Source organism: Ursus maritimus, unplaced genomic scaffold (assembly GCF_017311325.1).
Source record: "Ursus maritimus isolate PB19 unplaced genomic scaffold, ASM1731132v1 scaffold_6, whole genome shotgun sequence".
In the NCBI taxonomy this organism is placed as follows: Eukaryota; Metazoa; Chordata; class Mammalia; order Carnivora; family Ursidae; genus Ursus; species Ursus maritimus.
This window is the reverse complement of record NW_024426774.1, coordinates 3,708,870-3,719,661: the sequence shown is the minus strand read 5'-3', so window position 1 is coordinate 3,719,661 and position 10,792 is coordinate 3,708,870. Positions and strand designations below refer to the sequence as shown.

The 10,792-nt window shown below is 53.8% G+C and overlaps 1 long non-coding RNA gene and 1 other non-coding gene across 3 annotated transcripts in view; both read right to left on the bottom strand.

The window, feature by feature from the left end:
- The window catches only part of LOC103656952, a 26,160-nt gene extending 17,467 nt beyond the window's left edge, over positions 1-8,693 (bottom strand). Inside the window, exons 1-3 of one of the 2 annotated variants that reach the window (XR_566752.2) lie at positions 8,213-8,693; positions 5,075-5,207; positions 2,202-3,225 (exon numbers count right to left, since the gene is read on the bottom strand). This is a non-coding gene — a long non-coding RNA (uncharacterized LOC103656952). The remainder of the gene's footprint in view (positions 1-2,201; positions 3,226-5,074; positions 5,208-8,212) is intronic. The other variant, XR_566741.2, reaches the window with a different exon arrangement.
- On the bottom strand, positions 5,593-5,699 carry LOC121101121. Its single transcript, XR_005833067.1, has one exon. It is a non-coding gene; the product is annotated as a U6 spliceosomal RNA (small nuclear RNA).
- Positions 8,694-10,792: the final 2,099 nt, after the last annotated feature.

The window sequence follows — 10,792 nt, the reverse complement described above, 5'->3', positions numbered from 1 at the left end:
GGGGGGGGGGGGCGGCACGGCTGGCCAGCGGGCACCGGTCTGTAAGTGCTGATGCCCGCCCGAGGTGGCCACAGAGGACAAGGAAGTCCTGCGGCAGGCTGAGCCAAGACCAGGCCCCACCACACTGCTCCAGGAAGAAGGTGGCCGGGAGGCCTTCCAAATCCGGTCAGAAATTTTCATTTGAAACAAGAGGCGGGTGGAGAGTGCCCTGAAGGGACACAGACCGCGGCAGTGCTGGACAGACAGCCAGGATCTCACGGAGCTGTGTGTCCCTGCAGGCAGCAGGCACATGAGGGGTTCGGAGGAAGCCCCCCACTGCCCCATTCTGGTAAGCTGGGCTGCAGTGCCCAGATCTGTCCAGCTCCCCACGGTCTGAGCCCCCCTGCTCCCCAGGCCCCAGAGAAGGCAGAGCAATATTCGTTTGACTTACCTACTTACCACTTCCCCACAATAGACTCATGCCCGTCGGGTGTTCCAATTTCAGGAGGCTGCTCAGATTTGAGTTACAAACCGTCCTGCCTCCTGGAACCCATCCTGAGAGGCGCCTCTATGAACAGTAATGGCCCTGACAACTAGTCCCCCAGGAACAAAAAGTCCGCGCACTAAAAAGGCGAATCAAGGCCAGATGTTGACTAAGGGGCTTCGAGGTTAAGAAACCATCTCCAAGTCAACTCACAGCTGAGGTCAGGCAGACAGGACACCTGGCTGTCTCTTCCAACCTGTCCCCCCGAACTGTGCACCCCTTGGCCTCCCAGCCCCTCAAGACTGTGTCTGTCCTTTCGCCAGCACACTGTCCCTGTACTAGGGTCCCTGGTCACCTGGTGGATTCAGAGGGTACAACTTCCAAAGGGGGGGACCCCGGCTCAGCAAGCAGCCTAGAACTTTCGCTCTGACACCAGCACTACACCATCAGGCAAACTGCCAGGAGCAGCACCCACAGGGGAAACGGGCCAGGCAACATGAAAGCAAGAACAAAACCAAAATCGGGTGGGTTATTTTTATCATGCTATAGACTCGCAGCGAAGACCTGACCGCTAAAGGGGCGTCCCAGGCGCTGGGCAGGTTTCTCTCACCCTCTGCCTCTTCCCTCCTTCGGGCCCCCGAACCCCCTCCTAGGGAAACCCAGAAAGTGGATTGGGTCAGAGCAAAACATTCCTCATTCTGCCTTCTCCACAGGAAAACCTAATTAGTTGCCAAATATTCAGAACGGGTAATTGCTACCTGAATTAATAAGGGCAAACAGCCGGCAAGAAAACAGTGGTTTACTATTTCTGAGAGCTTGCCTCTCTTAACCCAGAGTCCCAGGCTCTGCTGGGAGGGACTGGCTCTGGGGAGACACGTCTCCCGCTGGCAGCCTGCAGAAAGGGGGACACGGCAGCCTGGGCTGCCCCTGCTCCTGGGTCAGTTCCAACACTCCGATGGCTAGGAGTCACCCTTTATCTCCTCTAACACACAGCACACGTGTGCACACGTACACGTGCCCACTCACCCAAATGCTCATAGCACACACACATACACATGCATGTACCACACACACACACATGCACCACCCGTACCATACGTGCACACATACATGTGCAGCACCACGCATGCACACGCACGCACACACCACACACAGGCATGCACCACCCGTACCATACGTGCACACATTCATGTGCACACTCACACACATGCACACACCACATGCCACACGCTACATACACGCCTATACCACACACACACACCAGGGACATCCAAGGGTTCCAAGGAGAATGCATCAAACCAGATCCTCACGCGGGGTTTTCACCAAGTTGCCCCAAGTTCCTCAGCGCTGACGGGGGGTGTGAAGACCAAACTGAGGGGGTGGCAGGCAGAAGAGAGAGGAAAGGGAAAGTTGAGACGACGCTAAGGAGAAGAAAACAGGCACGTGGGAAGGCCGGTGCAACCCAGTGCACCCCCACCCCCGCACAGGCTCCAGAGTCACGCGCAGAGGGTCCCGGGAAAGCGTGCTGGGCCCCACCATGACCTTGCTGTGTGACCTCAGACACATCACTTTCCCTCTCTGGGCCTGGGTTTCTGCCTGTGTAGAAATGAAGTGACTCTGCACAATCATTTGAACAGTTCTGAGGCGCTGCCCCCCGGGACAGCTTCAGTTCAAATTTGGGGTCATCACGGTCTCCCCGGCCCGCAGCCCCTCCCCCCACCCCTGCTGGAGCACTTACCACAGGACTTCCCCTGCACATGGCAGCAAGTAACTTCCTCTGGGGTGGCCATGGCTCTCCGGAGGTGTCCCGATGTCAAAGGCAGCTTAGGCCAGAGATCTCCAGCCACTGACGCTGCTGTCAAAGCCTCACAGGGAACTCTGGGCTGTGCCTGCAAGGGCTGCCCACGCCAGAGGTGCAGCCACGTGAAGCTGCCAAGGAAATTAAGTGAGTCCACATGATGCATACGCTTTGTCCTTCACTTTTTTACCTGAACGACATACTGTGAGCAGCTCCACGGCTGTACGTGCTCGGCTCTTTTCCTAACAGACACGCACTAATTCTATCGAAGGCTATATCATAGATCGAACTGGACCCCTACTCGGGTGATTCCATGGCAGGTGTTTCCAGTCTTCGGCTTTTATAAACGTTGCTATAATACGTCGGCTTATATATACTCGTTCTGTATAAATAAAAAGTCCTCTGTGCGTAGATATCTACCTGTATCTTTAAAGGTTCCTATTTGCCTAGAAACAAAGTCTGGTGCTGCGCACGCCAGGTCATCAGCTGCAGTCACTTCTGCGGCATGGGATCAAGGAAGAAAACTCCAGCTTTTTTAAGCAATACTTTATACTGTCTTGGAAATGGAATGAGTAAAGGGGAAAATAAACAAAACGCAGTTCTTATTTAAAGCTCTTTAGAAGTGGTTTTCTTAGCCGGTATGAATCTGGCAGGAGCAGAGCCACAGAAGCACAGCGAAGGGAGGAAGATGGACTAGTCCGGGGGGAGGAGAGGCCGGGAGCCACTGCTTTGTTCTGCGGGGTCGGCTCTCCGCTGGACTGGCGAGGACAGGACCTGGGTTCAAATCCTGCTCTGTGCACTCCCCCAGTCCCTGAATGTTGTTTTGTCTCTGAGGACTTCCATTTCCCTGTGTGTAGAACGGGACCCCCAGCCAGCAGGTCGCAGGAGATCACCAGAGAGCGCCTGGCACAGAGGGGCCGCCATCAGCCTCGGTCCTGCCATCATTCTCCCTGCTTCCCAGGTCCTGAGAAAAAGAAACACTGAATCTCACAGCTGCTCCTTAAGGCCAGCCTCCCACATGGCCCCCAACCCAGTCTCGGGGCTTACCCAGCCTGTGGCCTTTCTCCCAAAGAAAGAGTCCCTGACAACACCACGTCTTTGGGCACCAATGTGAGCCCATCTAGACATCCCAAGATGATTAATAACTAAGACAACCCCCTTTGTCACTAATGATATATGACAATAAACCTACTGGCCAGTGTTTTTTATTTACTTTTTTTTCCAGGAAAACATAGTAAGCCCAAGAATACAGAAACACAGCAACTCTGGGGTTGAGCAGGGATATTCTTAAAAATCCCAATGGTGCTTATATAGTTTAGCTATCTTCCCCTTCATGTGGGCAGGCCCTGGGTTAGGAGTCAGGACCCCTGCGGATACAAACAGGAAGGGAGGCCTGGTGGGCAAGAGCACACATGCAGTGGGCCTCACATATCCGTCTGCCATGGTCACCAAACGCTGAGCAGCCCACACCCCTGCCAGAATCCACAGTCGCCTGCACCCAGCCAGGCCTCTGACTAATCCCAGCTCACCGAGGGCCAGGTGACCTCAGGAATCAATAACTTTAGCTGGAAGGCCCAGCTTCCTCCCCAGTAAGGGGGCGTCTCTTTCCTGGAGGATTGTCAGAGGATCCCATGAGATAAAGTGGACCAGCCAGTGGGGTAACGGCTGATGTCACCATGTTCCCACAGTTCTCAGGGGGCTGTTTGCATGGTCAGATGAGCTCATATCTGTGAAATAGTTTAAGGACATGAAAAGCGGGCCCTTTAGTCACTCCCCCAAGGAGCCAGCCCTGGGTCCCCAACCAGCTGGACCTCCCAGGACTGGGAAGGAAGCTGCTCAGAATCTAGCATCGTGGTTAGTCACCAAAGGCTCTGCTCCCCACCTCCCCAGGGGCCTGCCTCCCTGCCCCAAGAGCAGAGTCTCCCGGGTTCCCAGTCAGGGAATCAGCCTTTGGCCCTCTCCCCAGAGATGCTTTGAACACTTCAAGTGCCTCCCTCCAGAGAACATCAAAGACCACAGCACTTCCCATGGCATCCTTAAACCCAGTGACCTGTGAATGTCTGGCCACATGACCTGGGAGCTCAGCTTTGACCAGGGAGCCACTGGCCCCCAGACCCCATGCCCCAAATCCATTGCAGGGGCAGGTGACATGGCTCCCCCAGTGGAGGGGCTGAGATGGGTTCTGCCTGGGATTTGCATCTTTACCCCACTCAGTAAAGAGCTGTGTCTCCATAAGCCTCTCCTCCACTTTCTTATGGGCTAATGGGTTAAATATCTTTAATGTTAGAAATAATTGCACACAACTGCAGAGCACACACTGGTCCCGTGTCCCTCAGCTCGTGATCTCTCCATGCATAGGGGACAACAATATTTTTAGACCTATCCCAGTTACCCACCCTGGCCGCAAATGAAATATTAATGAAAGGTTATGCTCTCAGCCTTCAGAAAATGATTACTCGAGACATCAATTATATTTTCCCCCTTTCTGTGTAATAAAACGGCACCTCAGTGCGCAGTAGGAATTAATAATTCCAAACCCCGTTGTTACAGAGGCGGCATCAAAGCGGAAGGGAACGCATGCCCACGAGGGAAAACACACACACACACGTTGAGACCCACAGAGAAAGTGGGTGACTTCAAAAGAGCAGGATTCTATATTCAGGGCTGGGATCATTTCTCAAGGTCATTAACAGCTCTAGCTGACTGAAAGAGTGGCCCAATTACAAAGCACACAGAGAAACAGAAATTAGAACAGGACATAGCAACAGCTCCAACTCGGGGTCACTCCGCACGGCCCCCGGCCTGGCACGTACCTGGAGCCTATCAGCCAACTCCCCGGAATCCTTCCAAGGGACTCAAAAGCTCAGGACAGCCAGCTGACTCCAGAGCCAACATTTCAGTAGCTTCCCAGGCAATTTCCATGTGAGAAGAAAGACACCCGATAGCCTGGAAGGAGAATAGTGGCCATTTATTGAGCACCTACTACACGCCAGGCAAGGGCAATGAGGCAGGAATTCCCAACCCCATTTGATAGATAACAGCACTGACACTCAGAAAGATTCAGTGATCTGCCCAAGGTCACAGGGCAAATGGCAGATTTGGGACTTGAACTGACATCAGAGAGGGTGAGGGCAGTCTGTGTCTCTGTCCTGTTACAACTTGACTCCCCGCAGACCACCTAGCAGGGTGCCTGGCATAGAGCAGCTGCTCAAGAAACTGTACTTATTTAATGAATGAATAATTAAACGGAATCGAGCATCCATGCTTGGAAGGCAAACTCTACAGCTTCTCAACAGACTTTAAAAGAAAACAGTTGTGACTTTATTATTTTGTAAGTACGGAATGCTTCATGAATGTGCATGTCACCCTTGCGCAGGGGCCATGCGAATCTTCTCTGTATTGCTCCAATTTTAGTAGATGTGCTGCCGAAGCGAGCACGAGAACAAACAGTAGTGACTTTCAGTGAGTCTCCGCGTTGGGGGAACTGGGGTCGGTGGGGGAAAGGGCAGGCATGCGATTTGGCTCATCCCGTGACAACAGGCACCCATCATGCCTCCCCCCAACGCACGCTCTAATTTTACCCCTAGAGGCACTGTCAAATATTTTCCGTAAGACAGACTATAATACTTCACAAGATTAGTGGGATACAGTATGAAGTAATTACGGTTTCACTCTGTTCTATGACCATGTGAAAATCAGAAATTTTTCATGACACTCCCTTGAAGAACCTTCGGTGACCAGATCATGCCCTGACCCACGGGGCGTGGGGGCTGCCCACCACCCTTCAGCCCTTTAGGTAACTCTGGAGCAACTGAGAAAAACCTTAAGGCCTTAGAGAACAAGGTCACAGGTTGCAGCAGAAGAGAGAGTCGAATAGCTGTGACAGGGCCGCGGGTCATGTGGCCCGGAGCTGGGGGCCCAACAGGCCAAGGAGAATGTGCTGACCCTACTGGAGGTGGGGAGAGCTGCTGAGGCAGGGGGAACAAGGCTGTCCCGGGGTCACTGAGGTGGGGGTGAGTGAGGCCTTCCCCTTTGACAGGGAAGAGCAGGGGTTCCCAAAAGCTGAGCATGTGGAGAGAAGGGCCCAGGGAGGCCAGGAAATGGCCAGCGGGGTGGTGGGGCAGACTGCCTGCTGGGTGGGTTCTTCCCGCCCCAGAATTCTTCTGCAAATTGCAGCATCTCTGTGTACACGTGAGGAGCTGGGGCAGCCCTTGTGATCAGAAAGCCAGGAGGGGCAGGAGAGGAGGTGAAAGGAGTCTGTGAGAGACACTCAGGGAACTCAGCTCTTCAAGCAGAGGGAGGGTGCTGGGTGGACGGAGTATTCCTTAAAGCAGACAGAGTAACAGAAGCCCAGTCACGGCCCAGGGCCCAGCCAGGCTGGCAAGCACAGCCAGAGGAAGGGACACCCATTTGCTGAGTGTCCAGTAGTGTGCACTGCGCTGGGTGTCAGAAAACGCAAACGCAGCCCGTGGGGATCATGCAGCCATGTGACAGACAATGTCAGGGCAGCCTAAGGGCAGCCAGATGCAGAAACGAGGGCCTGAGTCTTGCTGGGGAACCATGACAGAGCCCAGGTGCCTAAGCAGCCCCTCTGTGGATACCGTCTGCCAGGGGCGGTTTTCGCACAAAGGGCTCAGGATGAAGTGTACTGGGGTCCCTGAGACACCTTCCAACCCAAGGTTCCATGAGACCCCCAGACAGCTGTCTAGAATGAGGACACCCTGGTGGGAAGCACAAAGAACACCATGACCAGGGGCACTGCTAGAGGGAAAGATGGAGAGAGGGTCCCACCACCTCCGGAAAAGGGCCAGAGCGCCTGCTTTTTCTGACACCAAATGAATCCACTGACACTTAGCCTCCTTAGTCACACGTGGTCCCAGAGCCCAGAGAGCCACTGCCCTGAGGTGGCAAGGCCCGAGCTTCCTCCTGCCCTCACCTCTTAGTCCTTCCCTGCTCAGCAGGACTTGGCCAGAGAGGCCACACAGAGAAAAGGCACAGTGGCAGAAGAGAGAAAGAGGGGCTGCAGGTGGTCAGACAGCACCTGGGGGCCAAAGGGAGCTGGGTCCTGGGACCGAGCAGCCTGGGATGCCATTTACACTTGACAGAGTTCCTCAGGAAGCCCCCAGGGCCCTCACCGGCCTTCTTGACCTGGCTCTGAGTGGGGGCAGGGTCAAGAGGGCCTAGGACAGGCACGGGAGAGTAGGGAGGTCCACCCAGAGCCGCTGAAAGGAGCAGCCCCACAGGAGCTGAGCCAGGCTGGGCTCCCTGGCTGGGGACCACTTAACCACGGGCCTCAGCCAGTGCTGACCACAGATGCCCCAGCCTTCATGAGTGGCATCTGCTCAAAGAAGAAGCAGGAATGTTCCGAGAACCAGATCCTCCTTCCCTCTTACAGATAATTGAGGCCATTTTCCAGGAAGGTTGAAGAAGTCAAAGAAGCTGCTTTCCACAACCCTGAGACAGGGTACCGTCCCAATCACAGATTCCAGCAGTGGCCACCTGCTCCCCTTCAAAGGGCAGGGAGTAGGTTACCCAGGCCAGAAACACGGAGAAGCTGGGGCCAGGGCCGCCTCCGGGTTCAGAGCAAACACCGGACTCCCCCACCCCACCCCCCAGCCCCGCCCAAATCTGTAGAAAGAGTCTCCTCAGCTGTGTTCCTGATTGTTCCTCCACCTGGGGCCTCACGCAGCTTGGGGAAGGGAATGCCCGAGGATAGGGAAGCACACCTGGGATGCGGCCACCTTGCGGCCCAGGGCCTATGGGAAGAGAAGCAGCTCGCCCCCCCCCCCGCGGGAGGGGGCACCGCTCCTGCCTCCGAGAAGCACCCTGAGGGTTGGGCTGCCACCTGGTCGTGGTCATGGGGAGAGGGGGCGCTGAGAGGAGGGGGCGCTCGGTCTGGCTGGGGGACTCAGGGGGGCATCACACACTCGCATTCATTCCATAACACTTACTGAATGCCTCGCGATGCGTAATCTTAAAACAGAAGCGGTCTCAGAGGGGAGAGAGACTTGTGATTATCCGACCCAGTGCAGGGTGATGGCCAGCCCAGGTCGGGACGGGGACATGCGCGGACACAGAGGCGCGTCCACTCTGGCCAGGGTGCAGAGCAGGGAAAGGGAGAGAGTGCGCGCAGCCCGCGGGACCCGGGGCTCAGCTACGTGCGCCTCTCTCGAGCCTGGATTGAGGAAGTTGAGGTCAGAGCTCCAGACAGGAGTCCTTGTTGCTGAATTCCCCTTCCAGACATCAGAGGAAAAGAAGAACACGCATTCTAGACCACCTGCGCCAGCATTTCCCGCTGGGTCAGAAAAACAGGTCGTCTCGTCTCCAGCGCGGGCGCACCGACAGGTTCCGCGGCGGCGCGGAAAACCGCCGCTCCAGGGAGGAGGTTGCAGCCCCAGGGCGGCCCCGGGGCGGAGCTCCGAGAGGCCCCGCCCACCGCACGCACCCTGCGCAGCCCCGCCCGGCTGTTCTTGCCTATCAACCTTCCCAGCCGGTCTGGGACGCCTCGCCCCGCGGTCCCGCCTCCTCCGTGCACCTTCGATGCCAGCCTCGCAGCGTCTCCTGGAACTGTCAAAATCACCTCTTTTTAAGTCCGTTTCATTGCTCAAGACTTTTTTAGATGAAGCCTTTCATTATTCCTGGTGCTGCTAATGTGCGCTGGGTGCTAGGCAGAGCAGCACGAAAGGCATGAGACGCTGTGAACGGGTGTGCCGCAAAGTGGGAAGAGAGTGAGCCTCCAGGTCAGGGAGACCCACGTTCCAATTGTGCCTGCCATACCCGCCGGTTGTACTTAGGCAAATTCCCCCGCCTCAGTTTCTTCAGCTGTAGAATAGGGGCAGTAATCACTGTCTCGCAGACCTCCTGTAAGGACTGAAGAAAAGCAAGAGCTCCTATGGGCTCTCAGCACACATTAGCCGCTATTGGATACCCAGGGCAGGGTGGAGACAACGCATGCTCTGGACCCAAATTACCTACATCAAACCCTGGCTCCACCACGTGTTTGTTGTGTAACTTCCCACGAGTTTCCTTACCGTTCTGTGCCTTGGTTTTCCCATCTATGAAATGGGGATAACCTGCTTAACAGTTACACAGTTTCTGTTTGGGGGGAGATGAAAAGGTTGGGAAAGAGTGGTGGCGGCCGCACAACACTGAATGTAATTAACGGAGTTGAATTGTATGCTTAAAATGGGTTAAATGGACATTTTATGTATGTTTTATCACAATTTTACAAAGTTAATAATAATGTCATATACCAAGAAGCAATGAATTATAGGATGCGAATTATATATCAATAAAACTGAAAAATAAAAATAAACGAGGATAGTAGTATTACCTGACAGGTTGTCGGAGGGGATTAAATGAGTCTGTACAGTACTGAGAACAGTCCCGGCGCTGCTGGTGAACACTCAGCCAGTGTTGGCTAGCATGTTATAGGTACATCATCCATAATTTAATTTAATCTTTACAAGCACCCTACAAATCAAAAAGTATTTTTATTGACTTAATGGGTAAGAAAAAAAATTTTTTTAAGATTTTATTTATTTATTTATTTGACAGAGAGAGACAGCCAGCGAGAGAGGGAACACAAGCAGGGAGAGTGGGAGAGGAAGAAGCAGGCTCCCAGAGGAAGAGCCTGACATGAGGCTCAATCCCAGAACGCCGGGATCACGCCCTGAGCCAATGGCAGACGCTTAACGACTGCACCACCCAGGCGCCCCTATGGGTAAGAAAATTGATGATATATATATATACATACATACACTTCTATTGGCTATTGGTCCTGTTTCTCCAGAGGACCCTGACTGATACAAGCTGCCACCTCCTGGTGCACTTGGAACCAGAATGACCCGCTCACTGCTGCCATGAACTCCCGCCACAGCCAGCACCTGGAACGTGCCCGACAGCCACACCTCAGTAGCAAGAGCTTGAAACTCCAACACTTTCCCAAGGAAGGAGAAGCACAACTGGGTTTGGGGATCTGTGAAAGTTTGGGTTTTCTGGGGCCTTTTGCACTTTGTTTTAGGATCCTTTTTTAATATTATACAAACCACACAGAAATGTCTGAAATTTCCACTTCTAAGTTGGCTGTAAGTCACCTGACATGCACGGTGTTAGGTGACAATTGAAGATGTTGACATTTGAGAAGTCATCCTGCTCAGAAACAGAAGGAAAGGTCACTGTGTTGAATCAGGTGCCCTGTAAGCAATTACATTCCTGGCTACTGACTGTAGAACTTGGTCCCCCAGAGAGCACTGGACACTTCTAGAAGCTTCTCCTCAAGATGTCTGTTCCCACACCCCTTCTCTTTTTTCCCTCTGTTTTTCTTTGTGTGTGTGTGTGTGTATGGGGGGGGAGGAATTAGATTTTTTTGTAAGCATAACTATTTTTATCTTTCTACAGTGTTATATTAGTTTCAGGTGTACAATATAGTGATTCAACACTTGCATACATCACCCAGTGCTCATCACAACAAGTACCCTCCTTCATCCCCATCACCTGTTTAAGCCAAACCTCCACCCACCTCCCCTCTG